Source organism: Passer montanus, unplaced genomic scaffold (genome assembly GCF_014805655.1).
Source record: "Passer montanus isolate IOZ18808 unplaced genomic scaffold, ASM1480565v1 scaffold15, whole genome shotgun sequence".
Taxonomy (NCBI): domain Eukaryota; kingdom Metazoa; phylum Chordata; class Aves; order Passeriformes; family Passeridae; genus Passer; species Passer montanus.
Genome location: NW_024362051.1, coordinates 7,122,586 through 7,145,575, shown reverse-complemented (window position 1 = coordinate 7,145,575; position 22,990 = coordinate 7,122,586). Strand labels below are relative to the sequence as shown.

The 22,990-nt window shown below is 46.0% G+C and overlaps 1 long non-coding RNA gene across 1 annotated transcript in view; it reads left to right on the top strand.

The window, feature by feature from the left end:
• Positions 1–22,990, top strand: part of LOC120498437 — a 64,658-nt gene that overhangs the window by 14,841 nt on the left and 26,827 nt on the right. Inside the window, exon 2 of the long non-coding RNA XR_005626680.1 lies at positions 21,946–22,537. This is a non-coding gene — a long non-coding RNA (uncharacterized LOC120498437). The remainder of the gene's footprint in view (positions 1–21,945; positions 22,538–22,990) is intronic.

The window sequence follows — 22,990 nt, the reverse complement described above, 5'->3', positions numbered from 1 at the left end:
CCCACCGTGGCCCCGTGAGGGCTCTGGGCACGTCAGAGGGAGGATTGGGTTCACAGGGTGAGGAGCCTGTCCTGCCCCATGCTCCGTGTGGGGCACACCTTCCAAGGAGGTGGCTCTCATTCCAGCAGGCTTAGGAGATGGGAATTGTGTGATCAGTGCAGTAGCTGTGACTCATGGCTTTGCTATCCAGAGCCCCAAGGATGACTCTGCTGCCCTGGCTGTGCCCTTACGTTTGCATTTTCTTCACCCAGTTCTGATCTCCCCTGGCCCCAGACCACACCTGTTACACGTGTCCCTCCTTTGGGAAGAAGGAATTTTTGTGAACAGCACTGCAGGAATTGCAACTGCTACAGCATCGTGTAGCACAGGATGTCTTTGCTATAGCAGTAATTACCAAAATGGAGAAAGAGCCTTTTCTGTCCCCAAACATCATGATTTTACTTAGCTGATTTCATTTGCATGGGAATAAAAGGAAAGTGTGTCCTCAGAAGAGAACACATTCAAATGGGATGTCTCCAGAATGACAGCAGTAGCTCTGTTGCACTCAGATGCAAATAGGAATGTGGGGTAGCTTTTGCAGAGCCTGCATAACATTTTTCTCCAAAGTGCTATGCAAAGCAGCAAGTGCCTGCTGTAGCTTCTGTCATCTCTGTCACACAGGTGTGCCTCAAGTGGTTACTGACTGGTGGCCTGATGCTGCTGCCATGTAAACCTGAAATCATCAAAGCTGGCAGATCCAGAGATGAACCAAAGCTCCTGAGCCTGCTGAAATGTCAGCTCTGCTGTCCCAGGGCACGCCAGGCTCCTGAGCTGCTGCTGCTGCAGGGTGCAGGGGGCTGCAGCAAGGGCAGGGATCTCCATGGGGGCTGCTCCCAGGCAGGGGAGCTGTGCACAGAATCCTCGGTGAGGTCTGGCCCAAAGGTCCTGTCCTGGCTCAGCTCCACAGCACTGCTCACCCCTGAGACAGGCAGTGCCAGCCCTTCCACAGGCAGGGAGAATCAGGGGCTGAGATCTGAACGAGCACAGCTAACAGGAGCCCAGAACCCCTGGGTCTGGGTGCTGTGAGGAGTGCTGTTTGAAGCTCTCTGGTTTCCCTGACAGGCCAGGAGATGTTTTTAGCCCACTGCTCAGGGAATTGTCTGTCTGGGCTGCTGAGAGGTGGGGCCATGCACCCATGGTGCTGGTGCAAGGTTCTGGCCAGAGGTGCCTTTCCAGAGGCACACACCAGTGCTGGGGTTCCCCCAGGAGCTGGGGGGTTTGTGCTGAGCCTGGGAACCACAGGAGCAGCTGCTGGGCATCAGGGATGTGTAACCTGGCTCCCCCATGCCATGTGCAGTGCTGTGGGCTGGGCAGCCTGGCAGTGGGGAGCAGAGCAGGGGATGGAGTCTCTGGCCAGCTCCTGCCCCAGCTGGGGCAAAGCTCTTCCCTCTGCTGCCACCTGAGCAGCAGAGTAATCTCAAGCACCTTCAAATGGTGCTGGAGAAGGCTGTTGGTGCTGTGGAGTGGGGGGGGGCAGGGGGTGCAGCTGGTGCAGTGATGCCAACATAAGGAGGGCATTTTCTACAATTTTTTCCTCTGCATGGGCCTTGCAGAGGCTGGAGGGCTGCTGTGCAGTGGGGCAGAGCTGGGGTCTCTCGAATACTTGTTCTCAGGTCCTACCCCTAATTTATTCACCAGAGGAGCTAGGGCAGCTTCAGAATCTGAAAGAGAATTTGATTCTACACCAGGAGCTCTGATTCAGCAGCAGGGCTTGTGGTAATTATCCAAAACTGCTGGGAGCCAGAATGCACCATATAACCAAGCCAGGAAGAACAGCCTGTTGCATGTGCTGCAGCATCACCACAAAACTCAGAGCAGGCACCTACCTCTTGCACTGTAAAATGTGCTAAAGAAAACCATTCCTGTCTGGGAGCTTTTACACAGAGCATAACTTGTGCATTTAAAAAGTGTAAATAATCAGGATATTGCTAAGCACTGTAGTTTGGAAGCCTGTGTGTAGGGCTAAGGTGCAGACTATGAAGCAGTTAAAGGTGCCAATTCCCCAAACCACCATTGTTCAAATTGCCTAAATTAACCTGTCACTGTACAGTCAAAGGCAGCCTTTTATAGGGAAATAACTTTACAAACCCCAAGCCATTTCACAGAAAATTGAGCTGGCAGAGAAAGGATTGCATAAAATTAAATAACTTGCACAGATGTTTCTTGAATGAAAGATGAGTTCTAATGGTTATTATCTGTGCCCAGCAGGCATCAAGACTGTGCCTTCCAAGCTCTCCCAAACGCCTCCTGTGACAGTGCCACGTGCCACAGCCCGTGCCCAAGGAGGAGGAAAGGTTGGTTTCAATGAATTCTGTGGCATTTGGGCTCCCACAGACCCCCTGTGCCCAGCTGGTGCCAGGCAGGGACTGTTCCCAGCCAGCAGCCCATGGGCAGTGGCTGCACAGCCAATCCCCCCCAGAAATAGGATCAGGCTAATTTTAACTGCAGGGACAGCATTTGATATGGAAGCAGCTGGTGTCATACAAAACTCTGGGCCTGTCGAGCAGCCCAAGTGCATTGCTACACAAATATGTTCATTTCCACCCAAAGGCCATTGGCAGCCAGGCCTGATTTTAGCTTGCACTTGACTCATTATAAATCAGAGCTGTAAATCTGTAACCATAGACATGCAGTACCTAAACTCTTAGATTTTAATGCCATTTCTTCAGAAAAGTGAGGCATGTGTAACCTATTTCTCTCACCCTGTAATCATTGCATTGCTACTATGCTTCACCTGTTTGTGTTTGTGAAAAGGTGAAAAGGTTTTCTGGTCATACTCCCTGTGTTCCCCTCTTGTAAAAAGGTGCTCTACAGTGAAAAGTTGATTTGCTAGACATCATGCTAATTGCCAAGAGCACATCTAGGCAGTGATCTCAGTGTGTGCTTGGATTACCTTCTTTTTGGCAGCTAAGACAAACTTTCTGGGCAGAAAACCCCTAAAAATACAGAAGGGCTTTAATTTCCTGTCTTCTGGAGAGTGGCAGAGGTAGCATATGTGCCAAACAAGTTTCCCACAAACAATTGATATTGCTTAATTATTGGAAAGTCTCTCAAAACCAAAAATGCCTAATTTAATGTGTACCCAGCTGCATTGGAAAGTTGTCTCAAGTACAGCCATGTCAGGGTGGCTTTGGACTCCAGATTGTGCTGCAGGCCTGGCAGCCAGCAAGGGGCTGTCCCCTGCCCTGTGTAACCTTTGGAAATTAGGAAATGCCAATAAAAAGCATGTGTGCACTGTGAGGCACAGCTCAGCCAGGGCTTTGTGTCTGCCTGCCCTCCCTGCTAAAAATGAGAAGGTTGCTTCTGCTTAGAGAGCTGGTCAGTAAATGAGTTAAAAATGTTAAATTAGGTTTAAAATGTAAAAAGGTTGAATTAGCAGAGGTAGAGGTGAGTTACAGTTCTTGTTAATTGTATTTGTGGGAAGTGGACAAAGTTCCTCTCTCAGGCAGTGAGGACACACTGCTCAATTTTCTTGGTGCCTTTTGCAACAACAGTGAGGAATTTCCCTAGGAGATAACAGTGTTAGGGACAAAGTTATTGGATACCCCCAACCTACTAATTAATGCAACTGAAAAGAAAAACATGAAGATACTCAGAAAACAAAGTTTGCCTCACATCCTGATAGGGCCAGGTCCTGCCCTCAAGTTTGCCTCACATCCTGAGCTGCTGAGGAAATCCTCCATCCAGCAGCTCCTTTGGAGCTGGGAGGCTCCACACCCCCATCCACACTTAGCCATTCTCACAACCCTCTGGATTAAACCTACAGACATGGGCCAGGGGTTAATTATTGGAATTTACCACAGTTAATTGTGTCTTAGGCTGGGCTGTGGCTCCTGCCCTGCTGGGCCAGGCGAGGAGAGCAGTGCCCAGCCCTGCCCATGGCCTGAGCTCACCCCAGCTGCAGGGGCACACACAGGCTGTCCTTCCTCCCTGGCTGTGGCACAGGAGCAGCAGTGATGTGTTCTGCTAGCACAGGGCTGGGAAGGATGTGCTGGCAGAGAATCAGGGCAGCCTGAGCTGCTGCAGGGTGGAGCACAGGGTGAAAGATTAAATCCAAACCCCACTGCTGCTGTTCTGGTTACCTGCATTACCTACAGTCCTCAGTGCTCTGAAAAGACACCCACTGAGAAGCTGTATCATAATTTCTGGCCACCTTCTTCCCTTCTAGCACTTCTGCCTCTTTTCTCTTTCCCCTGCCCACAAGCCATGTTTAGGAGCAGGCTTTGGAGCCCCGTGGGTGCTCTGCTGCACAGCCCACATCACAGCTGAGGGTCTTGGGGCCCATTTCATCTGCTCTCAGCCCAGGACACTAAATGGAGCACTGGTGTATTGGCTGCTTGCAGAGTACCCCAGAAATGAAGTGAGACATTCAGGGGAGCAGAGCTCGTTGTGGCTTCACCCCTTGTGCCCGTGCTGTGGAGCTGGGATGCCCTGGGTGGCAGTGGGCTCCTCTCCAGCTCTGAAAGCACAACCTTCCTGGTGCCAGGGTGAGAGATGCTGATGCAGGCAGCAGGCTGAGCCGAGGATGCTGTGGGTTTGGAGCTCCTGGGTTGCCAGGATGCTCAAATGACCACCCTTGATGAGCCTAAAGGTAAGAGCAGAGCTTGGTGTGCCAGCAAGAGGAATGCTGCTGTCTGAAAAGGAAAATCATATCCCTGCCTCTATTCCCCACATTTGAAAAACGTCAAACATCCCGAGAACATGGTTAATATGCTAGAAATTAAAGTGTTACTCACCTCTGTAAGCCATCAGTTTGGTTTTGGGGCTCTTGCTGCCAGCAGTTTGTGTCAGTGCCGAGTCTTGAAGTGGAAAGTCTCCTCTCCAGCAGCTCCCTCTGAGGTCTGGAGGCTGTCTGGGTGGTGGGTTACATTTCTGATGTTCAGATCCCTGCTTGTGAGTGATGGCATGGCGGGAATGTCAGCTGTATGGGAATAAACTGCAGCAATTTATTCCCTCCAGCCTGTTTGAAAGTCAACAGGGTGGCACCATTAGCTTGAACAAAACAGGTCCAGTGTTGTGAGATACAAAGGTGGCCAGATCTGCAATTGCTTATAATTTGAAATGCTAATAGCCTTGAGTGCTGGAAAGTTGCCAGCTCAGGTCGATTGTGGCTCTCTACATTGAATGAGAAGTGTAGAAAAACTTCATTAAAAGCAGGACTCTCTTACAGAGATCTGGAATGTAGAGAATTTCCTATTCACTTGGGATATAAAGAAAACCTGAGCTTCTTCCTGAGGAGTGCAGGGAGATACCTTGGTGGAGCCAGCAAGTGTCCAGCTGGCTGGAGCAGCCTCGTGTGACAGCCTGCAGGGCTGGGGGAGTGAAGCTTGCAGGAGCTGAGGAGATGTTGTGGTGCTGGCAGAGCTGCAGGGCCACTGCACACCTGCATTTCACACAAGGTGTCCTGGGGAGGAAGGGCATCTCTGAGGTGGAGAGCTGTGTCCTCAGTGTCACTGCAGCAGGTTAGGGGGGGTTCCTGTGCCCCAAACCCTTGGAGGAACTGCTTTGTGTGATGCACAAAGGGCAGGATCCCCCAAAAAAGCTGCCATTGCTCTGTAAGTGTCTGTGAACAAACTGCTTCTTGTCTGCCCCCACAGCAGTGCCCTTCCCTGGCTGGGCTGGGGTTATCCTGCTCACGCTTGGCTTGCTCAGCCTTCATCAGTTTTGTGGCCATGGAAATAACCCAGCTCCTTTGCAGAACCCTGCCCAGCAGTGTGAGGTACTGAATAATCATTTACCTTTTGTGGGATTCCCCAGATTCCCAGTTTGAAAACATGACTTGTGGTTTGCTTTCCTGCAAGCACAAACTCAAACTTTTCCTGTTTCCTTCCTGCTTTATTCATACTGAGTCCCAGAAGTTGGGTGAAAAGGTATAAATGAATTTTGGCTAAAGAATCTCTCCTGGCATTGTTATCAATGGTGGTTTTTTCTACAGTTTTTTTTTTGTCACTGCAAATCATATCAAGACCATTTGGGCCCAAGGATGGGATGGGTCCTGCCCTAGCATGGGCCATGGTGTAGGGATGCTCTCCCCTTCTTCTGGAAATTCTGCCACAAGTCAATGGGATTTACTTGGATCCCCTCACCAGACAATCCAGCTTGAGGAATTTAAACTATTATTCACCTCTTGGGGGAGTCATTCCCAGATGAACTTTTGGAGCTTTTTGAATGCAGGGGTGGTGGGAAGAGACTGGCTATTCCAGCCATCTTAAACCCTTCCCAAAATGGAAAAGCAGCAGGTGCAAAGGCCACAAGTGCTGGGGCCCTCCTTCCTGAATTGCTTTGTCAAGGACCTCTGAAGTAAGTGACACTTCAATTTATACATCAAATGCTGAGGCAGACAAATAGGAGCTTTTTCTCTATTTTTTTTTTTTTCCAGAGAGATTACTGAATGAGGAGTGAAGGTAACAAAAATCATCTTGTGGAGATGAAGGGATGTGCCCTGAGGAGAGACTGGGTATCTTCACTGACAAGTTGGTATCTGGGGTAGTTTTGACAGTAAAAATTGAATTAATTCTGGCTCTTGTATTCAGAGTTCAGGCAGGAACTTGTCACTTCCTGATGAAACCCAGCTCATCTTTCCACTCCTGTGTAAAGAAGCTGGGCACAAACTGGTGTTTGTGTCACAGGGGAGCTGGGGATAGGGAGGGAGCTTGCCAGTGCTAGGAATTTCGGGAGAGAGGAGCTCCAGGTAGGCTGGCAGGTCCCAGCAGGTGCTTCCCAAAGAGTTCCAGGGTTACCTGTGGCTGTCACAGGCTGGCTGGGGCTGGTGACTGCCAGGGAGGGTGTGACCTGCAGGGCTGGGGCAGGGTGGGGACATTGCTGGGGACAGCCAGGGCTCTTCCTCCAGGAGAGCCTCAGACAGGGCAGAGAATGTGATTGCAAGCTGAACATCACCATTCGTGAGAGAGGAGAGCCTCTGGGAGGTTTCAGTCACATGGAGGTGTCATTGCCAGAGGCTGTCACAGCCTGGCTGGTGGCCCAAGGCAGTGGAGGGGCTGTGAGAGGGTCCCCAAGCCTCCCCTCCTGCCTTCCCACACTGGGGACTCCACGTGGGTGGTAAACCCTGCTAGACTCTGCCAGGTTTGGCTGGTTGCACTTTGTCAAACCTGTCTGAAACTGGACTCACCAGTAGAGTCAGCCAAGTCTGAACTGAACCAAGTGTGAGACTAGCACTGGCTGGTGCTAGTACCCTGCTCCAACCCCACATTTGGGCTGGCATGTGTCCTCTGGCTTCAGAGGAGCAGTGCAGGTTTGTGTGAGGGCTGTGTTTGGACAACAGGGACACATCTGACCTTTCTCCTGACATTGTTGTTCCATTTAATATCTGATGTTCTCAGTGAGCCAAACAGATCAGTAGCTTTAGCCTAGGTGCTTATCATGGGCATCTTGTAAATTCAGATTAGCTCTGACCACATTAGCCAAATACTCTTCTAAATGATGCTGGTGCATATTTGTGGACTTCAAGGGGATTGAGCAAGTGTGGTGGAAAAGGAGTGCAGACGAGCATGAGAAATTTGGAACTTTGCTACTGCATAACAGAGGTGGCATTGCTGGCAGACATCCTCAGTCATCTGTCACTATTAACTTCTGAAGGCAGCTTAGCAGAGGTGCCTGCTTGCTCTCCACATGCTGAATCCCAGGAACAATATTTTAGTGGGGTGACTGGCTAGGCTCAGATTAAAGTTCTCCCAGAGTGTTGCAATAAAGACATTACTGGAGGCTGCCTCGAGGCACTGTTTTACTGGGTGCTCTTACAGCTCTCTTAGTGCTGCTTTCTGGCAGCATTCCCCGGGGTTTAATTTCATGTATTTTGATGTATCTAATGTATTTTCCACTGTAATTTAAGCCTGGCCAGTCTGGGCTATACAGACTTGTCTACAGGCAGTTTGAGGAGGGGTGAGCATTGTTGGGTGCTTGCCAGCCCTGGGTAGGACACTTGTCCTGATATCTATAGAGCTCTACTGACGTGTCCCCCAGCTGGGTCCTCTGCAGGCTGCAGCAAGATACAGCTCTGCAAAACAAGCCAGGGTTTTATATGAGCTTCCTCTGTGGATGGGTTTTGCAGCTGAGATATTTCCAGAGAGGAATCTTTTATCCTGGCCTTTCCCTAAGCAAGCCACTCGCTAAAGCAGACAGGGTTGCGCTCACCACGATCTCTCCATGACAGTGGTTCCCTACAAGGGGTTTTCCTCTTGGTCCTTAGGAGATGGAGTTAAATAATTGGGGCAGAGAAGGTGGCTCCAAGCAGAGCTTTCCCCCGGGCTGCCCAGCAGGGAAGGTCAGGACGCGTGCGGAGCATGGGTCGCCGGCACGCCGCCCGCGCGCTGATTTTAGCTCTGGCAGGAGCTCCCCAGCGAGCTCAGCGTGCCACCCCAACAGCTGCAGCTCTCGTGACGGACACACGAGCACCTCTGGCCCTCCAGTTTGCAGGTTTTCGTGACAATAAACAAGGACATTTAAAAGTTATATTGCCTGTGCTCTGGCACAAATATTCCTCCTGCCACCTGTGTGTGGCACAGCACCTCTGTCACCACCAGCAGGAAGAGGCATGGGAGGTGGTGGGGAGCCTGTTTTCTGGCCAGACAGCAGGCTTAAGGGCTTAAGGTAGAGCCCAATTGTCAGTATAAATAGCTCTCAGTAAGAACAGTGGAAATGATTCTCATACAAAGCAGCTGAATTGGGACCAGCAAAATAATATCCCCTGTGAAACTCACACCAAGGTCTTGAAATCTGCTGTCTGGGCCAGGTCTGGGGGCAAACTGGGGATCTTGGAAAGGCATTTTTCCAGGTGAGCCTCTGCAAGTGCCTTCAGTGGAGGAGCCGGATCAGAGGCTGGGATTCTCTCTGATTTTACATATGGAGATGGTTTTGTTTGTCCTACATAGGAGACAATTTTTAGGAAACCAGCTTGGTACTCTTCTCCTTGGGACTGCTGGGTTTTTGAGCTGCAGGAGTTGAACTCCTGGCTGAGGAACTAAAAGTAACTAACTTAGCTAAAGCTAAAAGTAATTTCACCCTAAAAGTAAGGGGCTATCTCTGTTTCTATCCCATTCTTTGCCTCTAGAAAGGCATTGTGTCTAATTTCATGCAGCATCAAGGAATATGTCAGAAAGGATTTGGTTGTGATATTTCCCATGTAAATAAATTTTGTCTAAAACCTCATTTATCCCTAAATTGCCACATGAGACCCTCAAGCATCTGAAGGATTTTCATTTATGCCAGACATGAGTTAGCCAAGTCTTTATCTTTTGTGCCGCTGTTCCTGATGTGCCTGTGGCTGCCAGAACAGCAGATGGCACCAGCAGCCTGTGCTGCTCACAGAGCACAGCCTCGGCTCTGGCCAGTCCGCTGAAACAGGACAGGAATTTTATCTCTAAAATCCAGCTCATAGCAGAGGTGGGTTTTTTGTTTACTTGTTTGTTTTTTGTTTTTTCTTGGGTTTTTTTGGTTGTTGTTTTGTTTTTAGTTTTTTTGTTTGGTTGATTGGGTTTTTCCAGCTCATAGCAGAGGTGGGTTTTTTGTTTGCTTGTTTGTTTTTTGTTTTTCTTGTTGTTTTGTTTTTAACTTTTTGTTTGGTCTATTGGTTTTGTCAGTTTTTTTTTTGTTTTGGTTTTGTTTGGGTTTTTTTGTTTGTTTTTGGGTTTTTTTTTTTTTGTGTTTTTTGTTTATTTGGGTTTTTTTTTAATCTAAGCATCTTCATGGACAGCTGCAGACTGCAGCTTTACCTGTAATTCCCCTTCCCCTCGTGGGTGCCTCACTGCAGTGGTCCGAGGGGTTTGCAGCAGAGCCAAGAAACAAAAGGTTTGATTTCTGCTGGGTGGACAGAGCTCCTTGTTGCCCAGGTGGGCACAGAGCAGCCACCCTCAGGGCAGCCTGGTGGAGCTGCAGGTTGGGATGAGCTGCTCTGCCTCTCCCCTGGCCAGGACCAGGTCTGGGTGCATGATATCTCTGAGCAGGAGCTGCAGCCCCTGTTTGCAGCTGCCCCAGCAGGCTGATAAATCATTGCCTAAGAAGCTTCAGCACTGGCAGCTCTCCACAGCAGAGCCTGCACATGAAATTCAGCATTCAGCAGGTACAGCAAGGGAAAGGAGGGCAAAACAAAGCCAGGAGGAGAGGACAGAAGAGATTGCATTCATTAACTGTGATGTTGAATCACTCTTCCCCACTCGCCACAGGAGAGTGGCAAAGCTCTGACACAGCCCTGGTTTGTTGTCTGACAAACATTTCTGTGCATGTGCTTTACCTGGGGCAAGCTTGTGGCACTATTAGTGAAAGCTTTTAAGTTGTCAGGTCAAATCTGCCCAAGCAGGGTGGCTGGGCCATGTGGCCTGGCTTTGTAGCTGGCCCTTGCCTCTCCCTGAGTGTTTTTCCAAAGCCATGGGCGCTGTCTTGAGTTTCTCCTTGGTGCCTTCCTGTGCATCTCTCATTGTGACCTCATCTGTGACCTTCCCCATGGCCTTGCTCCTGAGCTGGGTAAATTCTGAGATGCAGGTGCTGTGGGCTGGTGCCTGGTGAGGATGCAGGGCTGCTCTCCCTTGGGGTGTGGGCACCATCCTGAGTCCAGGAGGAGCATCTCTGCCCTGAGCACATGGGGGAAGGAGAGTGTTTGCAGCAGCACATGGGAGAGAAGATTGATCTTCTGAGGGATTTGAATACCCAAGTCCATTAAAGTTCCTGGGGAAATAATTCAGACTCATGCTGGCATACCTTGGAAATCGTTTTAAATTAAGTACCAAAACCCAATGCATTGCAAGACTCCCAGCATGTAATTCTGAACCCATTAGGAGATTTGTGCTAATTTGAAAATAATCTTCCTATTTTAAATATTGCTTTGAATGTATTTTGAACTTGAATATTTGGCAGAAGGGGAGCAATTAAATCAAAGGAAAGATTATATTGTGTTACTTTAATTGTGATGGATTGAGTCATTTGCTGAAGGAAAATATCTACAAAGCATGTCTAAGTGCAGAAGCAAAACTGAAAACTGGTCTTGGCTGTTCTCTTCCCTGTGATGAATATATATTTATGTAATGCATTCCTTCTCATATCTTGATAACACCACGGGCCCACAGTGCACGAATCAGCTCCTCTGAGAGCTGCAGGGAGATTGTCTCTGAGCCCGTGTGAGCACGAGGCATCAACATCCAGGTCCTGCATGTGTTCATTTGTACTTTGTGGTTTTAAAGCTACATTAGGGAGAGCAGGAACATCCCTGACTGGATGCATTGCACCAATGTCTGGTGCAATTTGGGTCCAGAGGACTGTCCCATGGCTGCTGCCAGTGCTGCCTCTGCCATAGGCTGGGAAGTGAAGGTTGGGGCATGTGGGATTTTGTGAGAGCCCTAACTTGGTTCTTTGGTGAAGAACCAAAGAACCATTCTTGGTGAGAGTTCTAATTTGGTTCTTTGGCCAAGAAAAAAATCTGATTGTTTCATAAATTCAGGCTCTCACTAAATCCCACATTAGACAATGGGTTCCTCTTCAAGAGGAACTGGTGAACCCTTCCTGATTGCCACCTTCAGGAAATTAGGCAACAAGTGGTAGACAAGTGATGATTTTATTAAAACTGTCCTTTTTGGAGGTTTAAATTAAATCTAATTATTAATCTATACAGCAGACTGTAGTTTTTGTGGCTTGTGTTTGGTGAGTGCTGGGCACTCAGTGCTCCCAGTCCCAGCAGCAGTCAGCTGTGAGTGCTGGACCCCTGGAGGACCAGCACAGATGGGAAGGAGCACAGGAAGGAGCACGGCCAGCTCAGAGGCTGTGTGACCTGTCTGATGCCACCGTGCTCATTGTGAGCTCCCCTCAGGGTGTAGTATCTGTCTCTGAGCCTTTCCCATTCCTGTTTCAGCCCACAGGCTGCTGGCAGCTGCTGTCATTAGAGCTCCTAACTCGAGCAGAGATGGTGCTAAATGATGCAGGAGACAGGGAATGGCCTGGGCCAAGCTGGGAGGAGTTTTGTCCAGCAACTGATATCTTGTCATGAAAGGATTGTATGTGCAAAGGTACAGCAACTGCTTCTGCTTCTAATTAAGCTGCTCCTGGGGTTATGGGAACAGAGCTGCACTGCAGGGTTTTAAATCTGTGTGCTGTGGTAATAAAGCCATCAGTATTTGAGGATGGTGTTGGCTGTTAACTGTCCCTCTCTGACCCTTCCTTGGTTAATGAAAATAGCAGTTGGATAAAAATGCAAAGATTTTGAGTTGTGAAAATGTGTGTTTGCACCACTAATCACTTGAAAAATCAATCTCCAGACCTTCATTTGTTAAGAGCAGCTGATTAGCTGCTCTCTATGCTTTTTCCCTTTTAATAAAACCCCTGAGTGGAACAACAGAAGGACTATAATTAAGGAGCAGTTTTCCCCTTTCTGTGTGACATTCTGTCAAATATTAGCTGGCACACACAGGACAGAAATGCCTTTGCCCTGTTGGTGCAAGGCCAGGCTTCACCTGCAAGAGGGAGATGGGCTTTGCCCCTCTCTGCACAGGCATTGACAGACCTGGGACTGGATTGTTGCTGTGCTGCTTTGGCAGCACTCCCTGTCCCTGTCTCAGCTGCCCTGCTGGGGATGCTCTTCCTTTGCCACCAAACTGTGCCTTGGAGGTGACAAAAGGAGCCACAGCAGACCCAGGCTCTGGGTTTCCACTTGCTTCTTTTGCAAGGGCCCACGTTAGATGATGATGATGATGATGACACAAAGATCTTTTGACACAGTAAAAAATAACTCTAAGATTAATACTCTATCCCTCCTGTATTTTACCCTGGAGAGTGATGGCTTTGAATGAGAAAGAATAATTCTGAATGGTAAAGATTTGTGTGTCTCTTAAATGACCTCCCTGTTCAAAGGTACACAGTACAATTTTTCTAGCCAGGCTGTAGGTTAAAAAGGGGCTCAGTGAACAAAGCTGAGGGCTTTGTCTGTTTTCTGACTGGTACCCTCTGGTTTCTAAATGGCCACATATCAGCCATCTGGCAACAAGAAGGTTTTAGTATGAAAAATTAATTAGCTACAATCTAAGCATAATTCTGCCTTGATTTTCTACAACACAATAATAGTTTGTACCCATAAAAGACTAGGAAATACGGTGATAAAATAACCACTCCTATTAATTTTTTTGTTGATTTGCTTATTTTTAAAAAAACATGAAGAACTGTCCCAGCTGAAGGAATTAGCTACAATCTAAGCATAATTCTGCCTTGATTTTCTACAACACAATAATACTTTGTACCCATAAAAGACTAGGAAATATGGTGATAAAATAACCACTCCTATTAAATTTTTTGTTGATTTGCTTATTAAAAAAAAAAAAAATGAAGAACTGTCCCAGCTGAAGATATGCCCTGTGCAGGTTCTGCTGTGCTTTCTAAGCTGCCCAACCCAGCTGTACTACAGGTGTGCCCACCACAGCTGCTGCCAAACAAGGAGGCAGATAGTGACAATAATGACAATATATGCCAATAATGACAGATTGTGCCATAATGGGTTTATGATGTGGACGAGTAATTATTATGGACTGAAGCAATTCCACAAGCCTTGTGACTGAGGCTCCAGAGATAATAAGACAAAATGTCAATACAATAAAAGAGTGAGATGGGGAGAGACTTTTGGTTATTTTTCTTCCTTCCTTTCAAGACTGAGCCAAGAAAAAACCTGATTGTTTCATAAATTCAGGCTCTTCATATCTGCATTGAGGCCACTAGGAGAAAAATACAATTTCAGCTTTACTCACAGAATAGTGAGCATGGTGTGGAACTCGGCAGAGAGCTCGGGCAGCTCATGCACAAAGCTGGTCTGGATTCTCTTAGGGTTTTGTCTAAATGCACCTGTATCAATTCATTGATGATGCAGTGTCTGCACACTGTCTGCAGCAGTGTTGGTGAAAGGTGTGGCAGTTTGGCAAACAGAGCTCTGGGTTTCTTGGGAAGAAGAGCTGACATGGGGCTGGTGCAGGAAGTGCTGCAGGTACTCCAGGAACTGCTGGGAGTCAAAGCAGAATAAGTAAAGCTGGGCAAGGATCTAGGGCTGAGTTTGTCCTGGCCTTTGGCTACACTTAAAATGAGGGAGCTGATTTGCAAATGTGTATTCTTTGTGATATCCACAACCTTCACATTCTGAAGTATTTAAAAAGCAAAGTTGTGCATGGAAAAAATTGTCTGACCACATTGGTAGGACACTGATTTCCCTAGGAAGGTTCAAGCTGATGTTGAGCTGGAGATCACAAGGTGTTGATCCAAACTTCCAGCTGATGCAGCTGTGCTGCCCAGTGCCAGGGAATGGGGATGTGCAGTGTGCTAAACCTGTTGGTGGGAGTGGTGAGGTGATGGTGGCAGGGAAACTTCCTTGGCTGGTGTGTGCCTCACCTCTGCAGAGGTGAAAAAGGTGGAAAATGTCTTTTGAGGAATTTCTGTGCTGTACTGCAGGCCCAGTGTTTCTTGAGTGTCTCAGATGTGCTGTGGAAAGCACAGTGCTGCCAAAATCTCTGGGAAGGAAAAGGGTGAGTCTGGTATTTGGTAGTTTAGTGTGCAGGGGTTCTGCTGCTAAAAATCCCATTACTTGCTTAATGGTGCCAAAATTTGATCTTTGATTCCTAATGCTTTGTAGTAGTTATTTTTGAATTTAAAATTTACTTAAGTGAATAGAAACAACTTTTTCATGTATACATCATGGCTGGTAAAAGTTCCAGAGTGTGTTGGTACTTGGCTGTGGTTTTTGTCTGGGGGATTTATTATTGTATTTTGTGCTTTTTCTGGTTTTTGTTGTTTTGGTTTTGGTTTTTTTGCTGTGTTTGGTTGTGTTTTTTGTCTTTTTTTTTTTTTTATAGTATTTTTGTTTGTGTTTTGGTTTTTTTGGTGTGTTTGGTTGTGTTTTTTGTCTTTTTTTTTTTTTAGTATTTTTGTTTGGTTGGTTTGGTTGTTTTTGTTGGGGGTTTTTTGTTTGTTTGGTTTTGTTTTGTTTTTTGGGTTTTTTTTGTTTTTTGTTTGTTTGTTTGATTGATTTGCGATTTTTTGAGCATTTTTTTGATTTTTTAGGCACTTTTTGGTTGCTTTTTTCCCCCCGCAAATCAAACCTTCGATTTTCCCTGCCCTGATTGGTAAACATGAATTACAGGCTGTAAAATCCTGTGCTGGCTCCTTCCATCATGTAGATATTCTTGCTAAATCCTGTGAGAAATATGATCTCTATTCTTTCCCTGTAAGTAAGGGAGTGGTAGAGGGAAGGAGGGAAAGGGAAACTGAAAATCCAGGTAGAGCAAACTGAGCACTGGAGGATTCTAGAAATGGGTGATGAGCTTTGAGAAGGAGTAATTTATTTTCCATATGTATTTTGGAAACTCAGCCTGGGAGAAACCTTCTCTGTGTAACCACCCCAGATAATAACACGTTTCCTACCTCTGGCACCAAAGTGGCTCATTTTTGCTGTCCTCAGTGCACTGAAGTCAGTGCTGTGTGAGCCAGATTTCTGTCTTGGCTGCAGCTGGGGACATTAAGAAGGTTCCTTGCTGTGTGAAGGAGAAATCCATTGTACCTCTGTCACCCCCTGAGAATTCTGGAGCTTTTCAAGGCTTTTTGATTAGGACTGCCAAGTGTTCATTTTTGCAGGAGGATGACTGCTGAGATGTTAAAACTAGACAGGAGATTAACCTAAATGCTGAACAGTAGGGTAAAGAGAATGGGTTTTATACAGCCTGAATAATTTGATTTGAAAGGAATGTTTGGTCTACCCAAAATTCCTTAGAAAAATTTATCTAGAAATGAATGCTCATAGGGGAACTGTTATTTTAAATTTAGTGTTGCCTAAAGCTGACACTGGGATGTGGGCAGCTTTTGATAAGAAGGAGTTGTCAGTACCTGGTTTTCCACCTGACTTTCTGTGGAGGCTGTGCCCAGAGGGCTGGGCATGGGGTGGGGGCACAGGGCTGGCCAGGTCTTGTGCTGAGGGTGGATTTTGTGTAAGTGGTAGAATGAGGTGTTCAAGGAGTGAAAGACTCATTTCATTGCCTAAAGTATAAGTTAGTTTTCTTTCCATCTGGTTAAATAATGTAAGAGCCAAAGCCAATTTAAATTCAGGCACACAGGTTTGCAAGAAAAGCAGGAGAGAAAGCAAAGTGGGTAAAAGTAGGTCTGAGGACTTGGGTAAAGGAGGAGCAGGGTGTGTGAACCTGTACTATGATGGCTGCACAGCACAATGCTGATTCAACTACCTGCAAGGAAGGTTTATGGTGTGCAGAGCAGACATCTTGGCACCAAAACCTTATTTATAAATCTTTCCATCACAATTCCAATATAGTTGGAAGCTAGAAATAGCAGAGGCGGAGCAGGAGCACCATATGGTGAGCACAGACCTGCCCAAGACAGGGCTGGGGCTGGGGCCAGGCTGTGTGAGCTATGTTCAGATCTCATTTCAATGCTGAGCACCGAGGTTTCAGATTTTAGAGCAAACACGGTGCTAATCTGATTGTTAAAGGTGGCATGTGAGTAATGCCTGCCTCGGGGAGCAGCTCACTGCTCTCCAGGTAAAGCAAATGAAGTCAGTATAAAAGGTTGACAGATATTCATGAAGATCAAATTTGACAAGCATCCTCTAGATATATTTCATATAAAATGCAGATGGCAGTAATTTGCAGGATCTCTGGATTCTGGTCATCTAAGGTGATTCTGCTGGTGTCTGTTTCTCTATCTGTACCATGTGCTGAAATATTAACTTCCAAACCTAAGAGTAACCCACAGATGAAGTGGGCAGGAAACAAATTCCTATTGATTTCAGCCCTGCTTTAGTCTGTTGCATGAAAAAAAAAGGAAACCAAAATGATTGTTTTGCTTGCACATCTGCCCAGACCTACCAGGCTTGTGCCTCCTCCATCAGCAGCTCCACATCACATCTGCTCTCCTCTGCCTTCATACTGGCAGCTGAAGTGGTCTCCACTGGGAGATTTCGGTTTTTCTGAGAGACTTCAGCTCCCAGTTTGTCAGCAACATGAACTGGGACAGAGAAAAAAATAACCCTTCAGAGTGGGGAGATCCTGAACTGGAGCAGCACCAAACATCTGGTGGGGTCACTGGTGGTTCAGCAACACCCGCCCAGGAGCAGCTTTCTGGTGAAGTTTTAATCATGTGAATTTATGATTATACTTCAGAAAAGCATTTTATCTTACTGAGCATGGGGGGTTAGATTAGATGGTATCAAGAGGCCCCTTCACATCCTTAACAGTTCAGTCATTCTGCATATTTTAAAATTCCACTTAATTGTTAAACTAGCCGCTGACTTTTTTTAGCTTTTCCAAGAAAACAAGAAGCAGCTATTATTTCTTAGCAGCAGATGTACAGTAACCCTTGATTAAATTAATTTGACTGTTCATAGTTTTTCTTTGTTCATAATATGTTTTTGCTCATAACTTGCTGCTGCTATTCTCAGATGCTTTTTGTAGAGTTGCTGCAGATCCCCTCCATGCAGAAACACACTGAAAGTATTTGAACACTCACCTCAGCCTTTTAACGTGGCTTGAGTACTCCTCAAATCTTAATACACTGTGTTTTTTTCTTCAGAAAGAGGCAAGAGCTCAAAGCCAAAGCTAATCAACTCTGTAAATTGATAAGTCAGCAAAGTAAATTAGGCTAACAAAACACCCCAAACTTTTCCCTTGAAATAGTTAATTTTTGTGTATCTCAGTGAATAAAATGTGAGGTTTAACAGGATACTTGAACTTCCATGATGGTTGGGTTTTTCCATAATGCCCTCTGTATGTCTGTGTCTGGTCTGTTTGCATGATGGGGATGGGAAGAAAGAAAGTTTTTGTTATCATTCATCAAAGGCTTTCTTTTAAAATTTAGTGTCAGAGCTTGGGTTTCCTGGAACATCAAGCAGTAATTATCTCCCTGTGTTTGTTGACCTTTCAGTCAACTCAGATTTTGCTTTCAGATTCAATGCTAATTCTGTGGCAAATTTTTAAAGGAGTCTCAAGTTCATCTTTAATGAGAAGCCAGGAATCTTGTTCCCACTCAGTCACAGGATTTCCCTTCCTTCAGCTGACGACTCAGTGCAGTATGCCAATGGTTTTGTTTGAATGCCTAAATGCAGGTGAAGTTTTAGCAGGTTTTAGTTAATAAAGAGCATTTCAAAAAGATGGTTATGCCCTCAATATAGGTTTTGGGGGTTCTGTCTGCCAAGCACTGGGGGTCTGACCCTGCTGGGTTGGCAGGAGGTTCTGCATGCTCAGAGGCTGTGAGTGCCCTGGAGAATGTGCTCTCTTGGGGTCAGTTTATGGTCACTAACAGAGATGATGGCACAAAACCACCTGAGTGTGACATTTTCCAGAGCTCCCCCTGCTCCCACCCTCCACAAGGAGCTGCAGACAGACAGCACCTGCAGCAAGGGGTCTTGAGAGCCAGTTCCAGGGGAAAGCCCAGCCTTGGACATGGATTTAATATTGGATGACGCCTGTCCCAAGGAGGAGATCTCTGATTTCTTCCCAGGGCAGGAGTGAACGGTGCATTTGGTGTGAGTGAGAACTTGACTTGCTCACATGGTCAGAAGGTCTGGGAATAGAGAGCTGGAAGCACTGAGACACTTAAAGCTGCCTGAAATGCAGAAATGTACATGTGTGCTGGATAGGGCATCACACCATGCTGACAACATTGCTAGGCTGGCTGGCAAGGATATTCCTTACAAACAGTGAAATAGTGGCCTGGATGTCATGAAGGAGATTATTTGCTGCCTAATTCACCTTCCAAAGGTTTATCCTGGGAGTGTGGTGGGGTCCCTCAGACCTTTACTAATAAACTTAGAGCCACCAGTGAGGATGTGAAGTGTCCATCCTGCACACAGCTGGGGCAATCCACTGCCCTGGGCTCTCCCTGCTGTTTGCTGTAAGAGCTCCCAGGCCTTACAGGACAAGCCTGGGAGTCCCTCACTGACATCTCAGGTGCCTGATGGCTTTGTGCTCCTGCAAGGACTGCCTGTCTCTGGGTGTGGCTGTGGTTTGTATGTGGAACTTCCACCTGTGCAAGTTGAATTATGAAATGGTTCCTGTGGTTCCTTTTTTTTTTAGTTTTTCATTTGTAAAAGTGTCCTGTAAAGACATCATGTTCAAATACAATCTTATCTCTGGCAGCCCAGATAGCTGCCAGTGTGCTGAGTTAAACACACACACACATATATATTTGTTGTTGTTGTTTTTACATGCTGTTGCAGTCTACTCTGATATTTGTAAACTCTATCTCCATTTTCCTGCAGAATCTGAGTCTCTTCCAGGGTCTGAGCTCTGTTGAGACCTTGTCTCAGCTCTGTTCTGCTCTGTCAAATTCAGCTCCTTCCCTGCCACTTCAGAGTCAAGCCCCTTCCCCAAAATTCAGGCTGTTTGGCTTTCATTGCTGCAGCTGAAGAGAGCTCCTTTAGCAGTGGAGTCTGCCCAAGAGGCACTGGGAATGGGTAAGGACTGTGAGGTCATAGCTACTGTTAGGTTCCTGTCCTTATGTAAAAGGGGAGGCAGCTGGACAGTTTTGTTGAGGAAATTTCATAGGAATGGGAAATTTGCTCTGGAGAAACTGTTCTGGGATCTCCTTTATTTTTTCTATTTACACAAAGATTCTTGACTTTTATTCTTGCCTAGGTTTATTTCTCATGTGCAAGAAAACAGTGGTTGCATTTATTTGAAAAGCAATAACCCCAATACCACTTCCACCCCCAAACCCAATAATCTGATGGGGATTGAACAGCTTCCACTGGCAAAATACTTCATAAAATTTGGCAATATGATCAGAATGCAGTCATGGGTTGGTTTTTAGTAGTTGTAATTATGGTGATTCCTGAGATGGCTTCAAGGTAGAAATTAACACACGGTAGAAATTAACTTGATACAGCTACACCACCCAAATAAGTGTAGTACCAAAAGCAGTCATTCTGTAACTTGCTAGTAGACAAATCTGCTGGCCCTTACTGAGGACAGGAGAGGTTTGGGGCAATGCCAGGGTGCTCTGGGAGGCTGGGGAGGGGGAGGCTGTGCAGGACTCAGTGCCTCTCCAGCCCCTCTGCACTGCAGGTCTGAGCCCCTGCAATCGAGCACTGCAGGAGTCTCCAACCCAAAATGGAGCTGCCAAGGGGGTCAGAGATTCTCTTTAGAGGGAACCCAAACTTTCACAGCTTCTTGTGACTCTAGCAGCCATTCCTGGCTGGAAGAACTAATTCATGGAGTGTTACAACCCTGACATCTCTGTGAATTAACAGGTTTTCCTCACCAGGTATGAGGGTGAAGTGAATTCTGCAGAGAATAGCTCCACACGTGCCAATTCCATCACATTATGTAAATAGCCTGTGACTAATGGAGAAATCTATGAAATGAAATGAAAGAAATGAAATGAAGTGAAATGAAATGAAATGGAAATTAAATAAAAGGCATCAGTCAGTGCATTTGCATGGAAACCAAAGGAACCTTGTTTAAAAATGAGTGATAGCAGACAAGATAATTCTACAGTTGCCATTGTGGAATATTTCTAAGTGTCTTATTAGCATAGAATTGAAGGGACAATGTTGTTTATGGAGTCTGTGAGGTTCCACTCAATTCTGCAGCCTGTCTGACCCTTCATTGTGAGGCTCCTCCAAGCTTTGAAGCTTTACTACAGATTCGCTCTCCTCTTATTTTTTAAATTGCTTTTCTCTGTCTACTTCTACTTTTTGTCCCTGTTTTCATTTTTTTTTCCTCTGCCTTGTACCCCTTAGCTTTTAAAATTTTTCTTTCTGTTTCCTTTTATTGGGCTGGCTATAGCTATTTTTTAGGTTTTTTTCTCATTTGTCACATACCCTGTTGCTTTTTAATTTTTCTGTGTGTCTTGTTCTTTTTCCTCTTCTCTCATCCTGATGCTTTAAAGGATCACCTTAGCACACTGCTATCTCTGGAGCACACTTTGTACCCTTCTGGGTTTGTCAGGACATCTCTGGAAGTCACCCCTTCTCAGAGCAGTTTTGTGTCCTCTCCTCCTTCTCATTTGTCTCCTCTGGGTCAGCAGCTCCCTCACACATCTGAAGTCTGGTCTGGTCCCTTCCTGAGTATCTTTGTGCCCTGACTCATCCCTTTGACCTGGCGCTGGATTTCTTTTGGAACTTTGGATATTTCTTTGGACTTTTTAGTGATTCTTGGTGCTCTGGTGCCCTGTTTGAATGAGAAGTGTCCTGTCCCAGTCACAGACAGTACAATTCACCAGCTGGGCAGGGGGATGGTTTTACACAGGGTAATATTTATTTGTCAGTCAGTGGGAGAAATCAAAATCTTTAAATCACACACAGCACTGGCACTGTCTCTGTCCACAGACAGGATTACAGTCAATAATCAATTGAGCTCTTTGCTCAGTGACATAATTTCCACAGTGAATGGCAGTTCCCAAGTATCTAACCCTAGTTATAAGGTTATAAGTACTCAAAGTGAAACCAATCAACCATAAAATACACAGACATATAAGGACACAGTTAATTTACAAGGATGTTTATAAACATATTGGTCTGGTCTGCATGACCAAACCACTCAAACAAAGCTCTGATGCAGTTTTTATTTTTTAAAAACAAAGACTTTCTACACTGGAATAGCATCTGGGAGTTCAGGCTTCCCCTCTAGCTTTCTGCAGTTAGTTCCATGGTGCTGCTTCCTCAAGGAAGCTCACAGTTCTTCAGCTGGTTGCATTAGGTAACAGCTTTCTGCTGAGAAATGCTGTTAGTATTTTTTTCTACTTGGCTATACAAATAAAACAAGGGAAAATAAAGTCATCAGCATCACCCAAGACAGGGCAACATTTGCCAGTTTAACTTGAGCAATCTTTAAGTATCAGGTATTGCAGTTACATTTACACCATGTTGAAGTCCATAATACTAATGCTTTAAAAACAAGTAATTACTCTTTGTTCCTATTCCTGCCACAGTCAATTGGCTCCTCCTGACTTGCTTGGAAGTTCAGTATCAGGATGCACAGGAAGGCAGTGGATGCAGGGAGAGAATGTGCAGTGCTGAGGGCGACGTCTGAGACAGTGAGGATCCTCTGCTCTGTTAACAATGATTGTTACAAGTGCTGCTCTAAGGAGAGATGCTTGATGACTGAATGATCAGAACAGAAATGGAGCATCCATCAACACTTGAGTCAAGTGAAAGTGTGAGAAAGAAATGAGGAGAAATCAAGGCACAAGTATTATTGTTCACTTTTGATTCTGAAGCAGTGTCATTGCTTTGAGAGCTCCCACCTGCTAATGAAGAACCCTCTTATACCAAGAATTTCAGACTGGAAGGAAAAATTGAGTGCTTAATTCTGATCAGGATGTCAGGAGTAGACAATTGCTATTACAAAAAGTGATGGCAATCTTCTTTTTCTTGCCTGTCTAATATATACTGCCCAAGCACTTCTCTGGAGAGACAGCAGAGAGACCATCCATCAGCATCACAAAATCTGAACCAGAATTCATTTCATGGCTGTTTTAGAACCACTTGGGACATGATACTAAAACCACCTCCGCTGTAAAAGTAAGCACACGTGGGCTTGGGGATGGGATGGGATGGGATGGGATGGGATGGGATGGGATGGGATGGGATGGGATGGCAGCCACTTAGGCCAAATTCACACATGGGAATCTCAGCTGGGCCTGATTCAAACATTAAATACTCTCTGAGACATTTGCCAATGAGAGTAACCTGAACTGCTGTGCTAGTATTAATAAATCAGAGTAAATTGTGAATGTCATGTGCTTCTAAAATGCTTTAAGCATGGGCCCTGAAACTGTAAGCAGTGTAGTTAAATTTGAGGAAGATGGTGATAGAGATTTGTGTTCCAAACCCAGGGAAATACAGCTGATAGCCCAGCCTCTAGCAGGTGTGACACCAGCATTGTTAAAACACATTTGTTCAGGAAATGGCCTTCTGACAGGAGTAGATGGTTTTCAATACAGATACTGGGATCCCCAAGAAAACTGAAGTTCC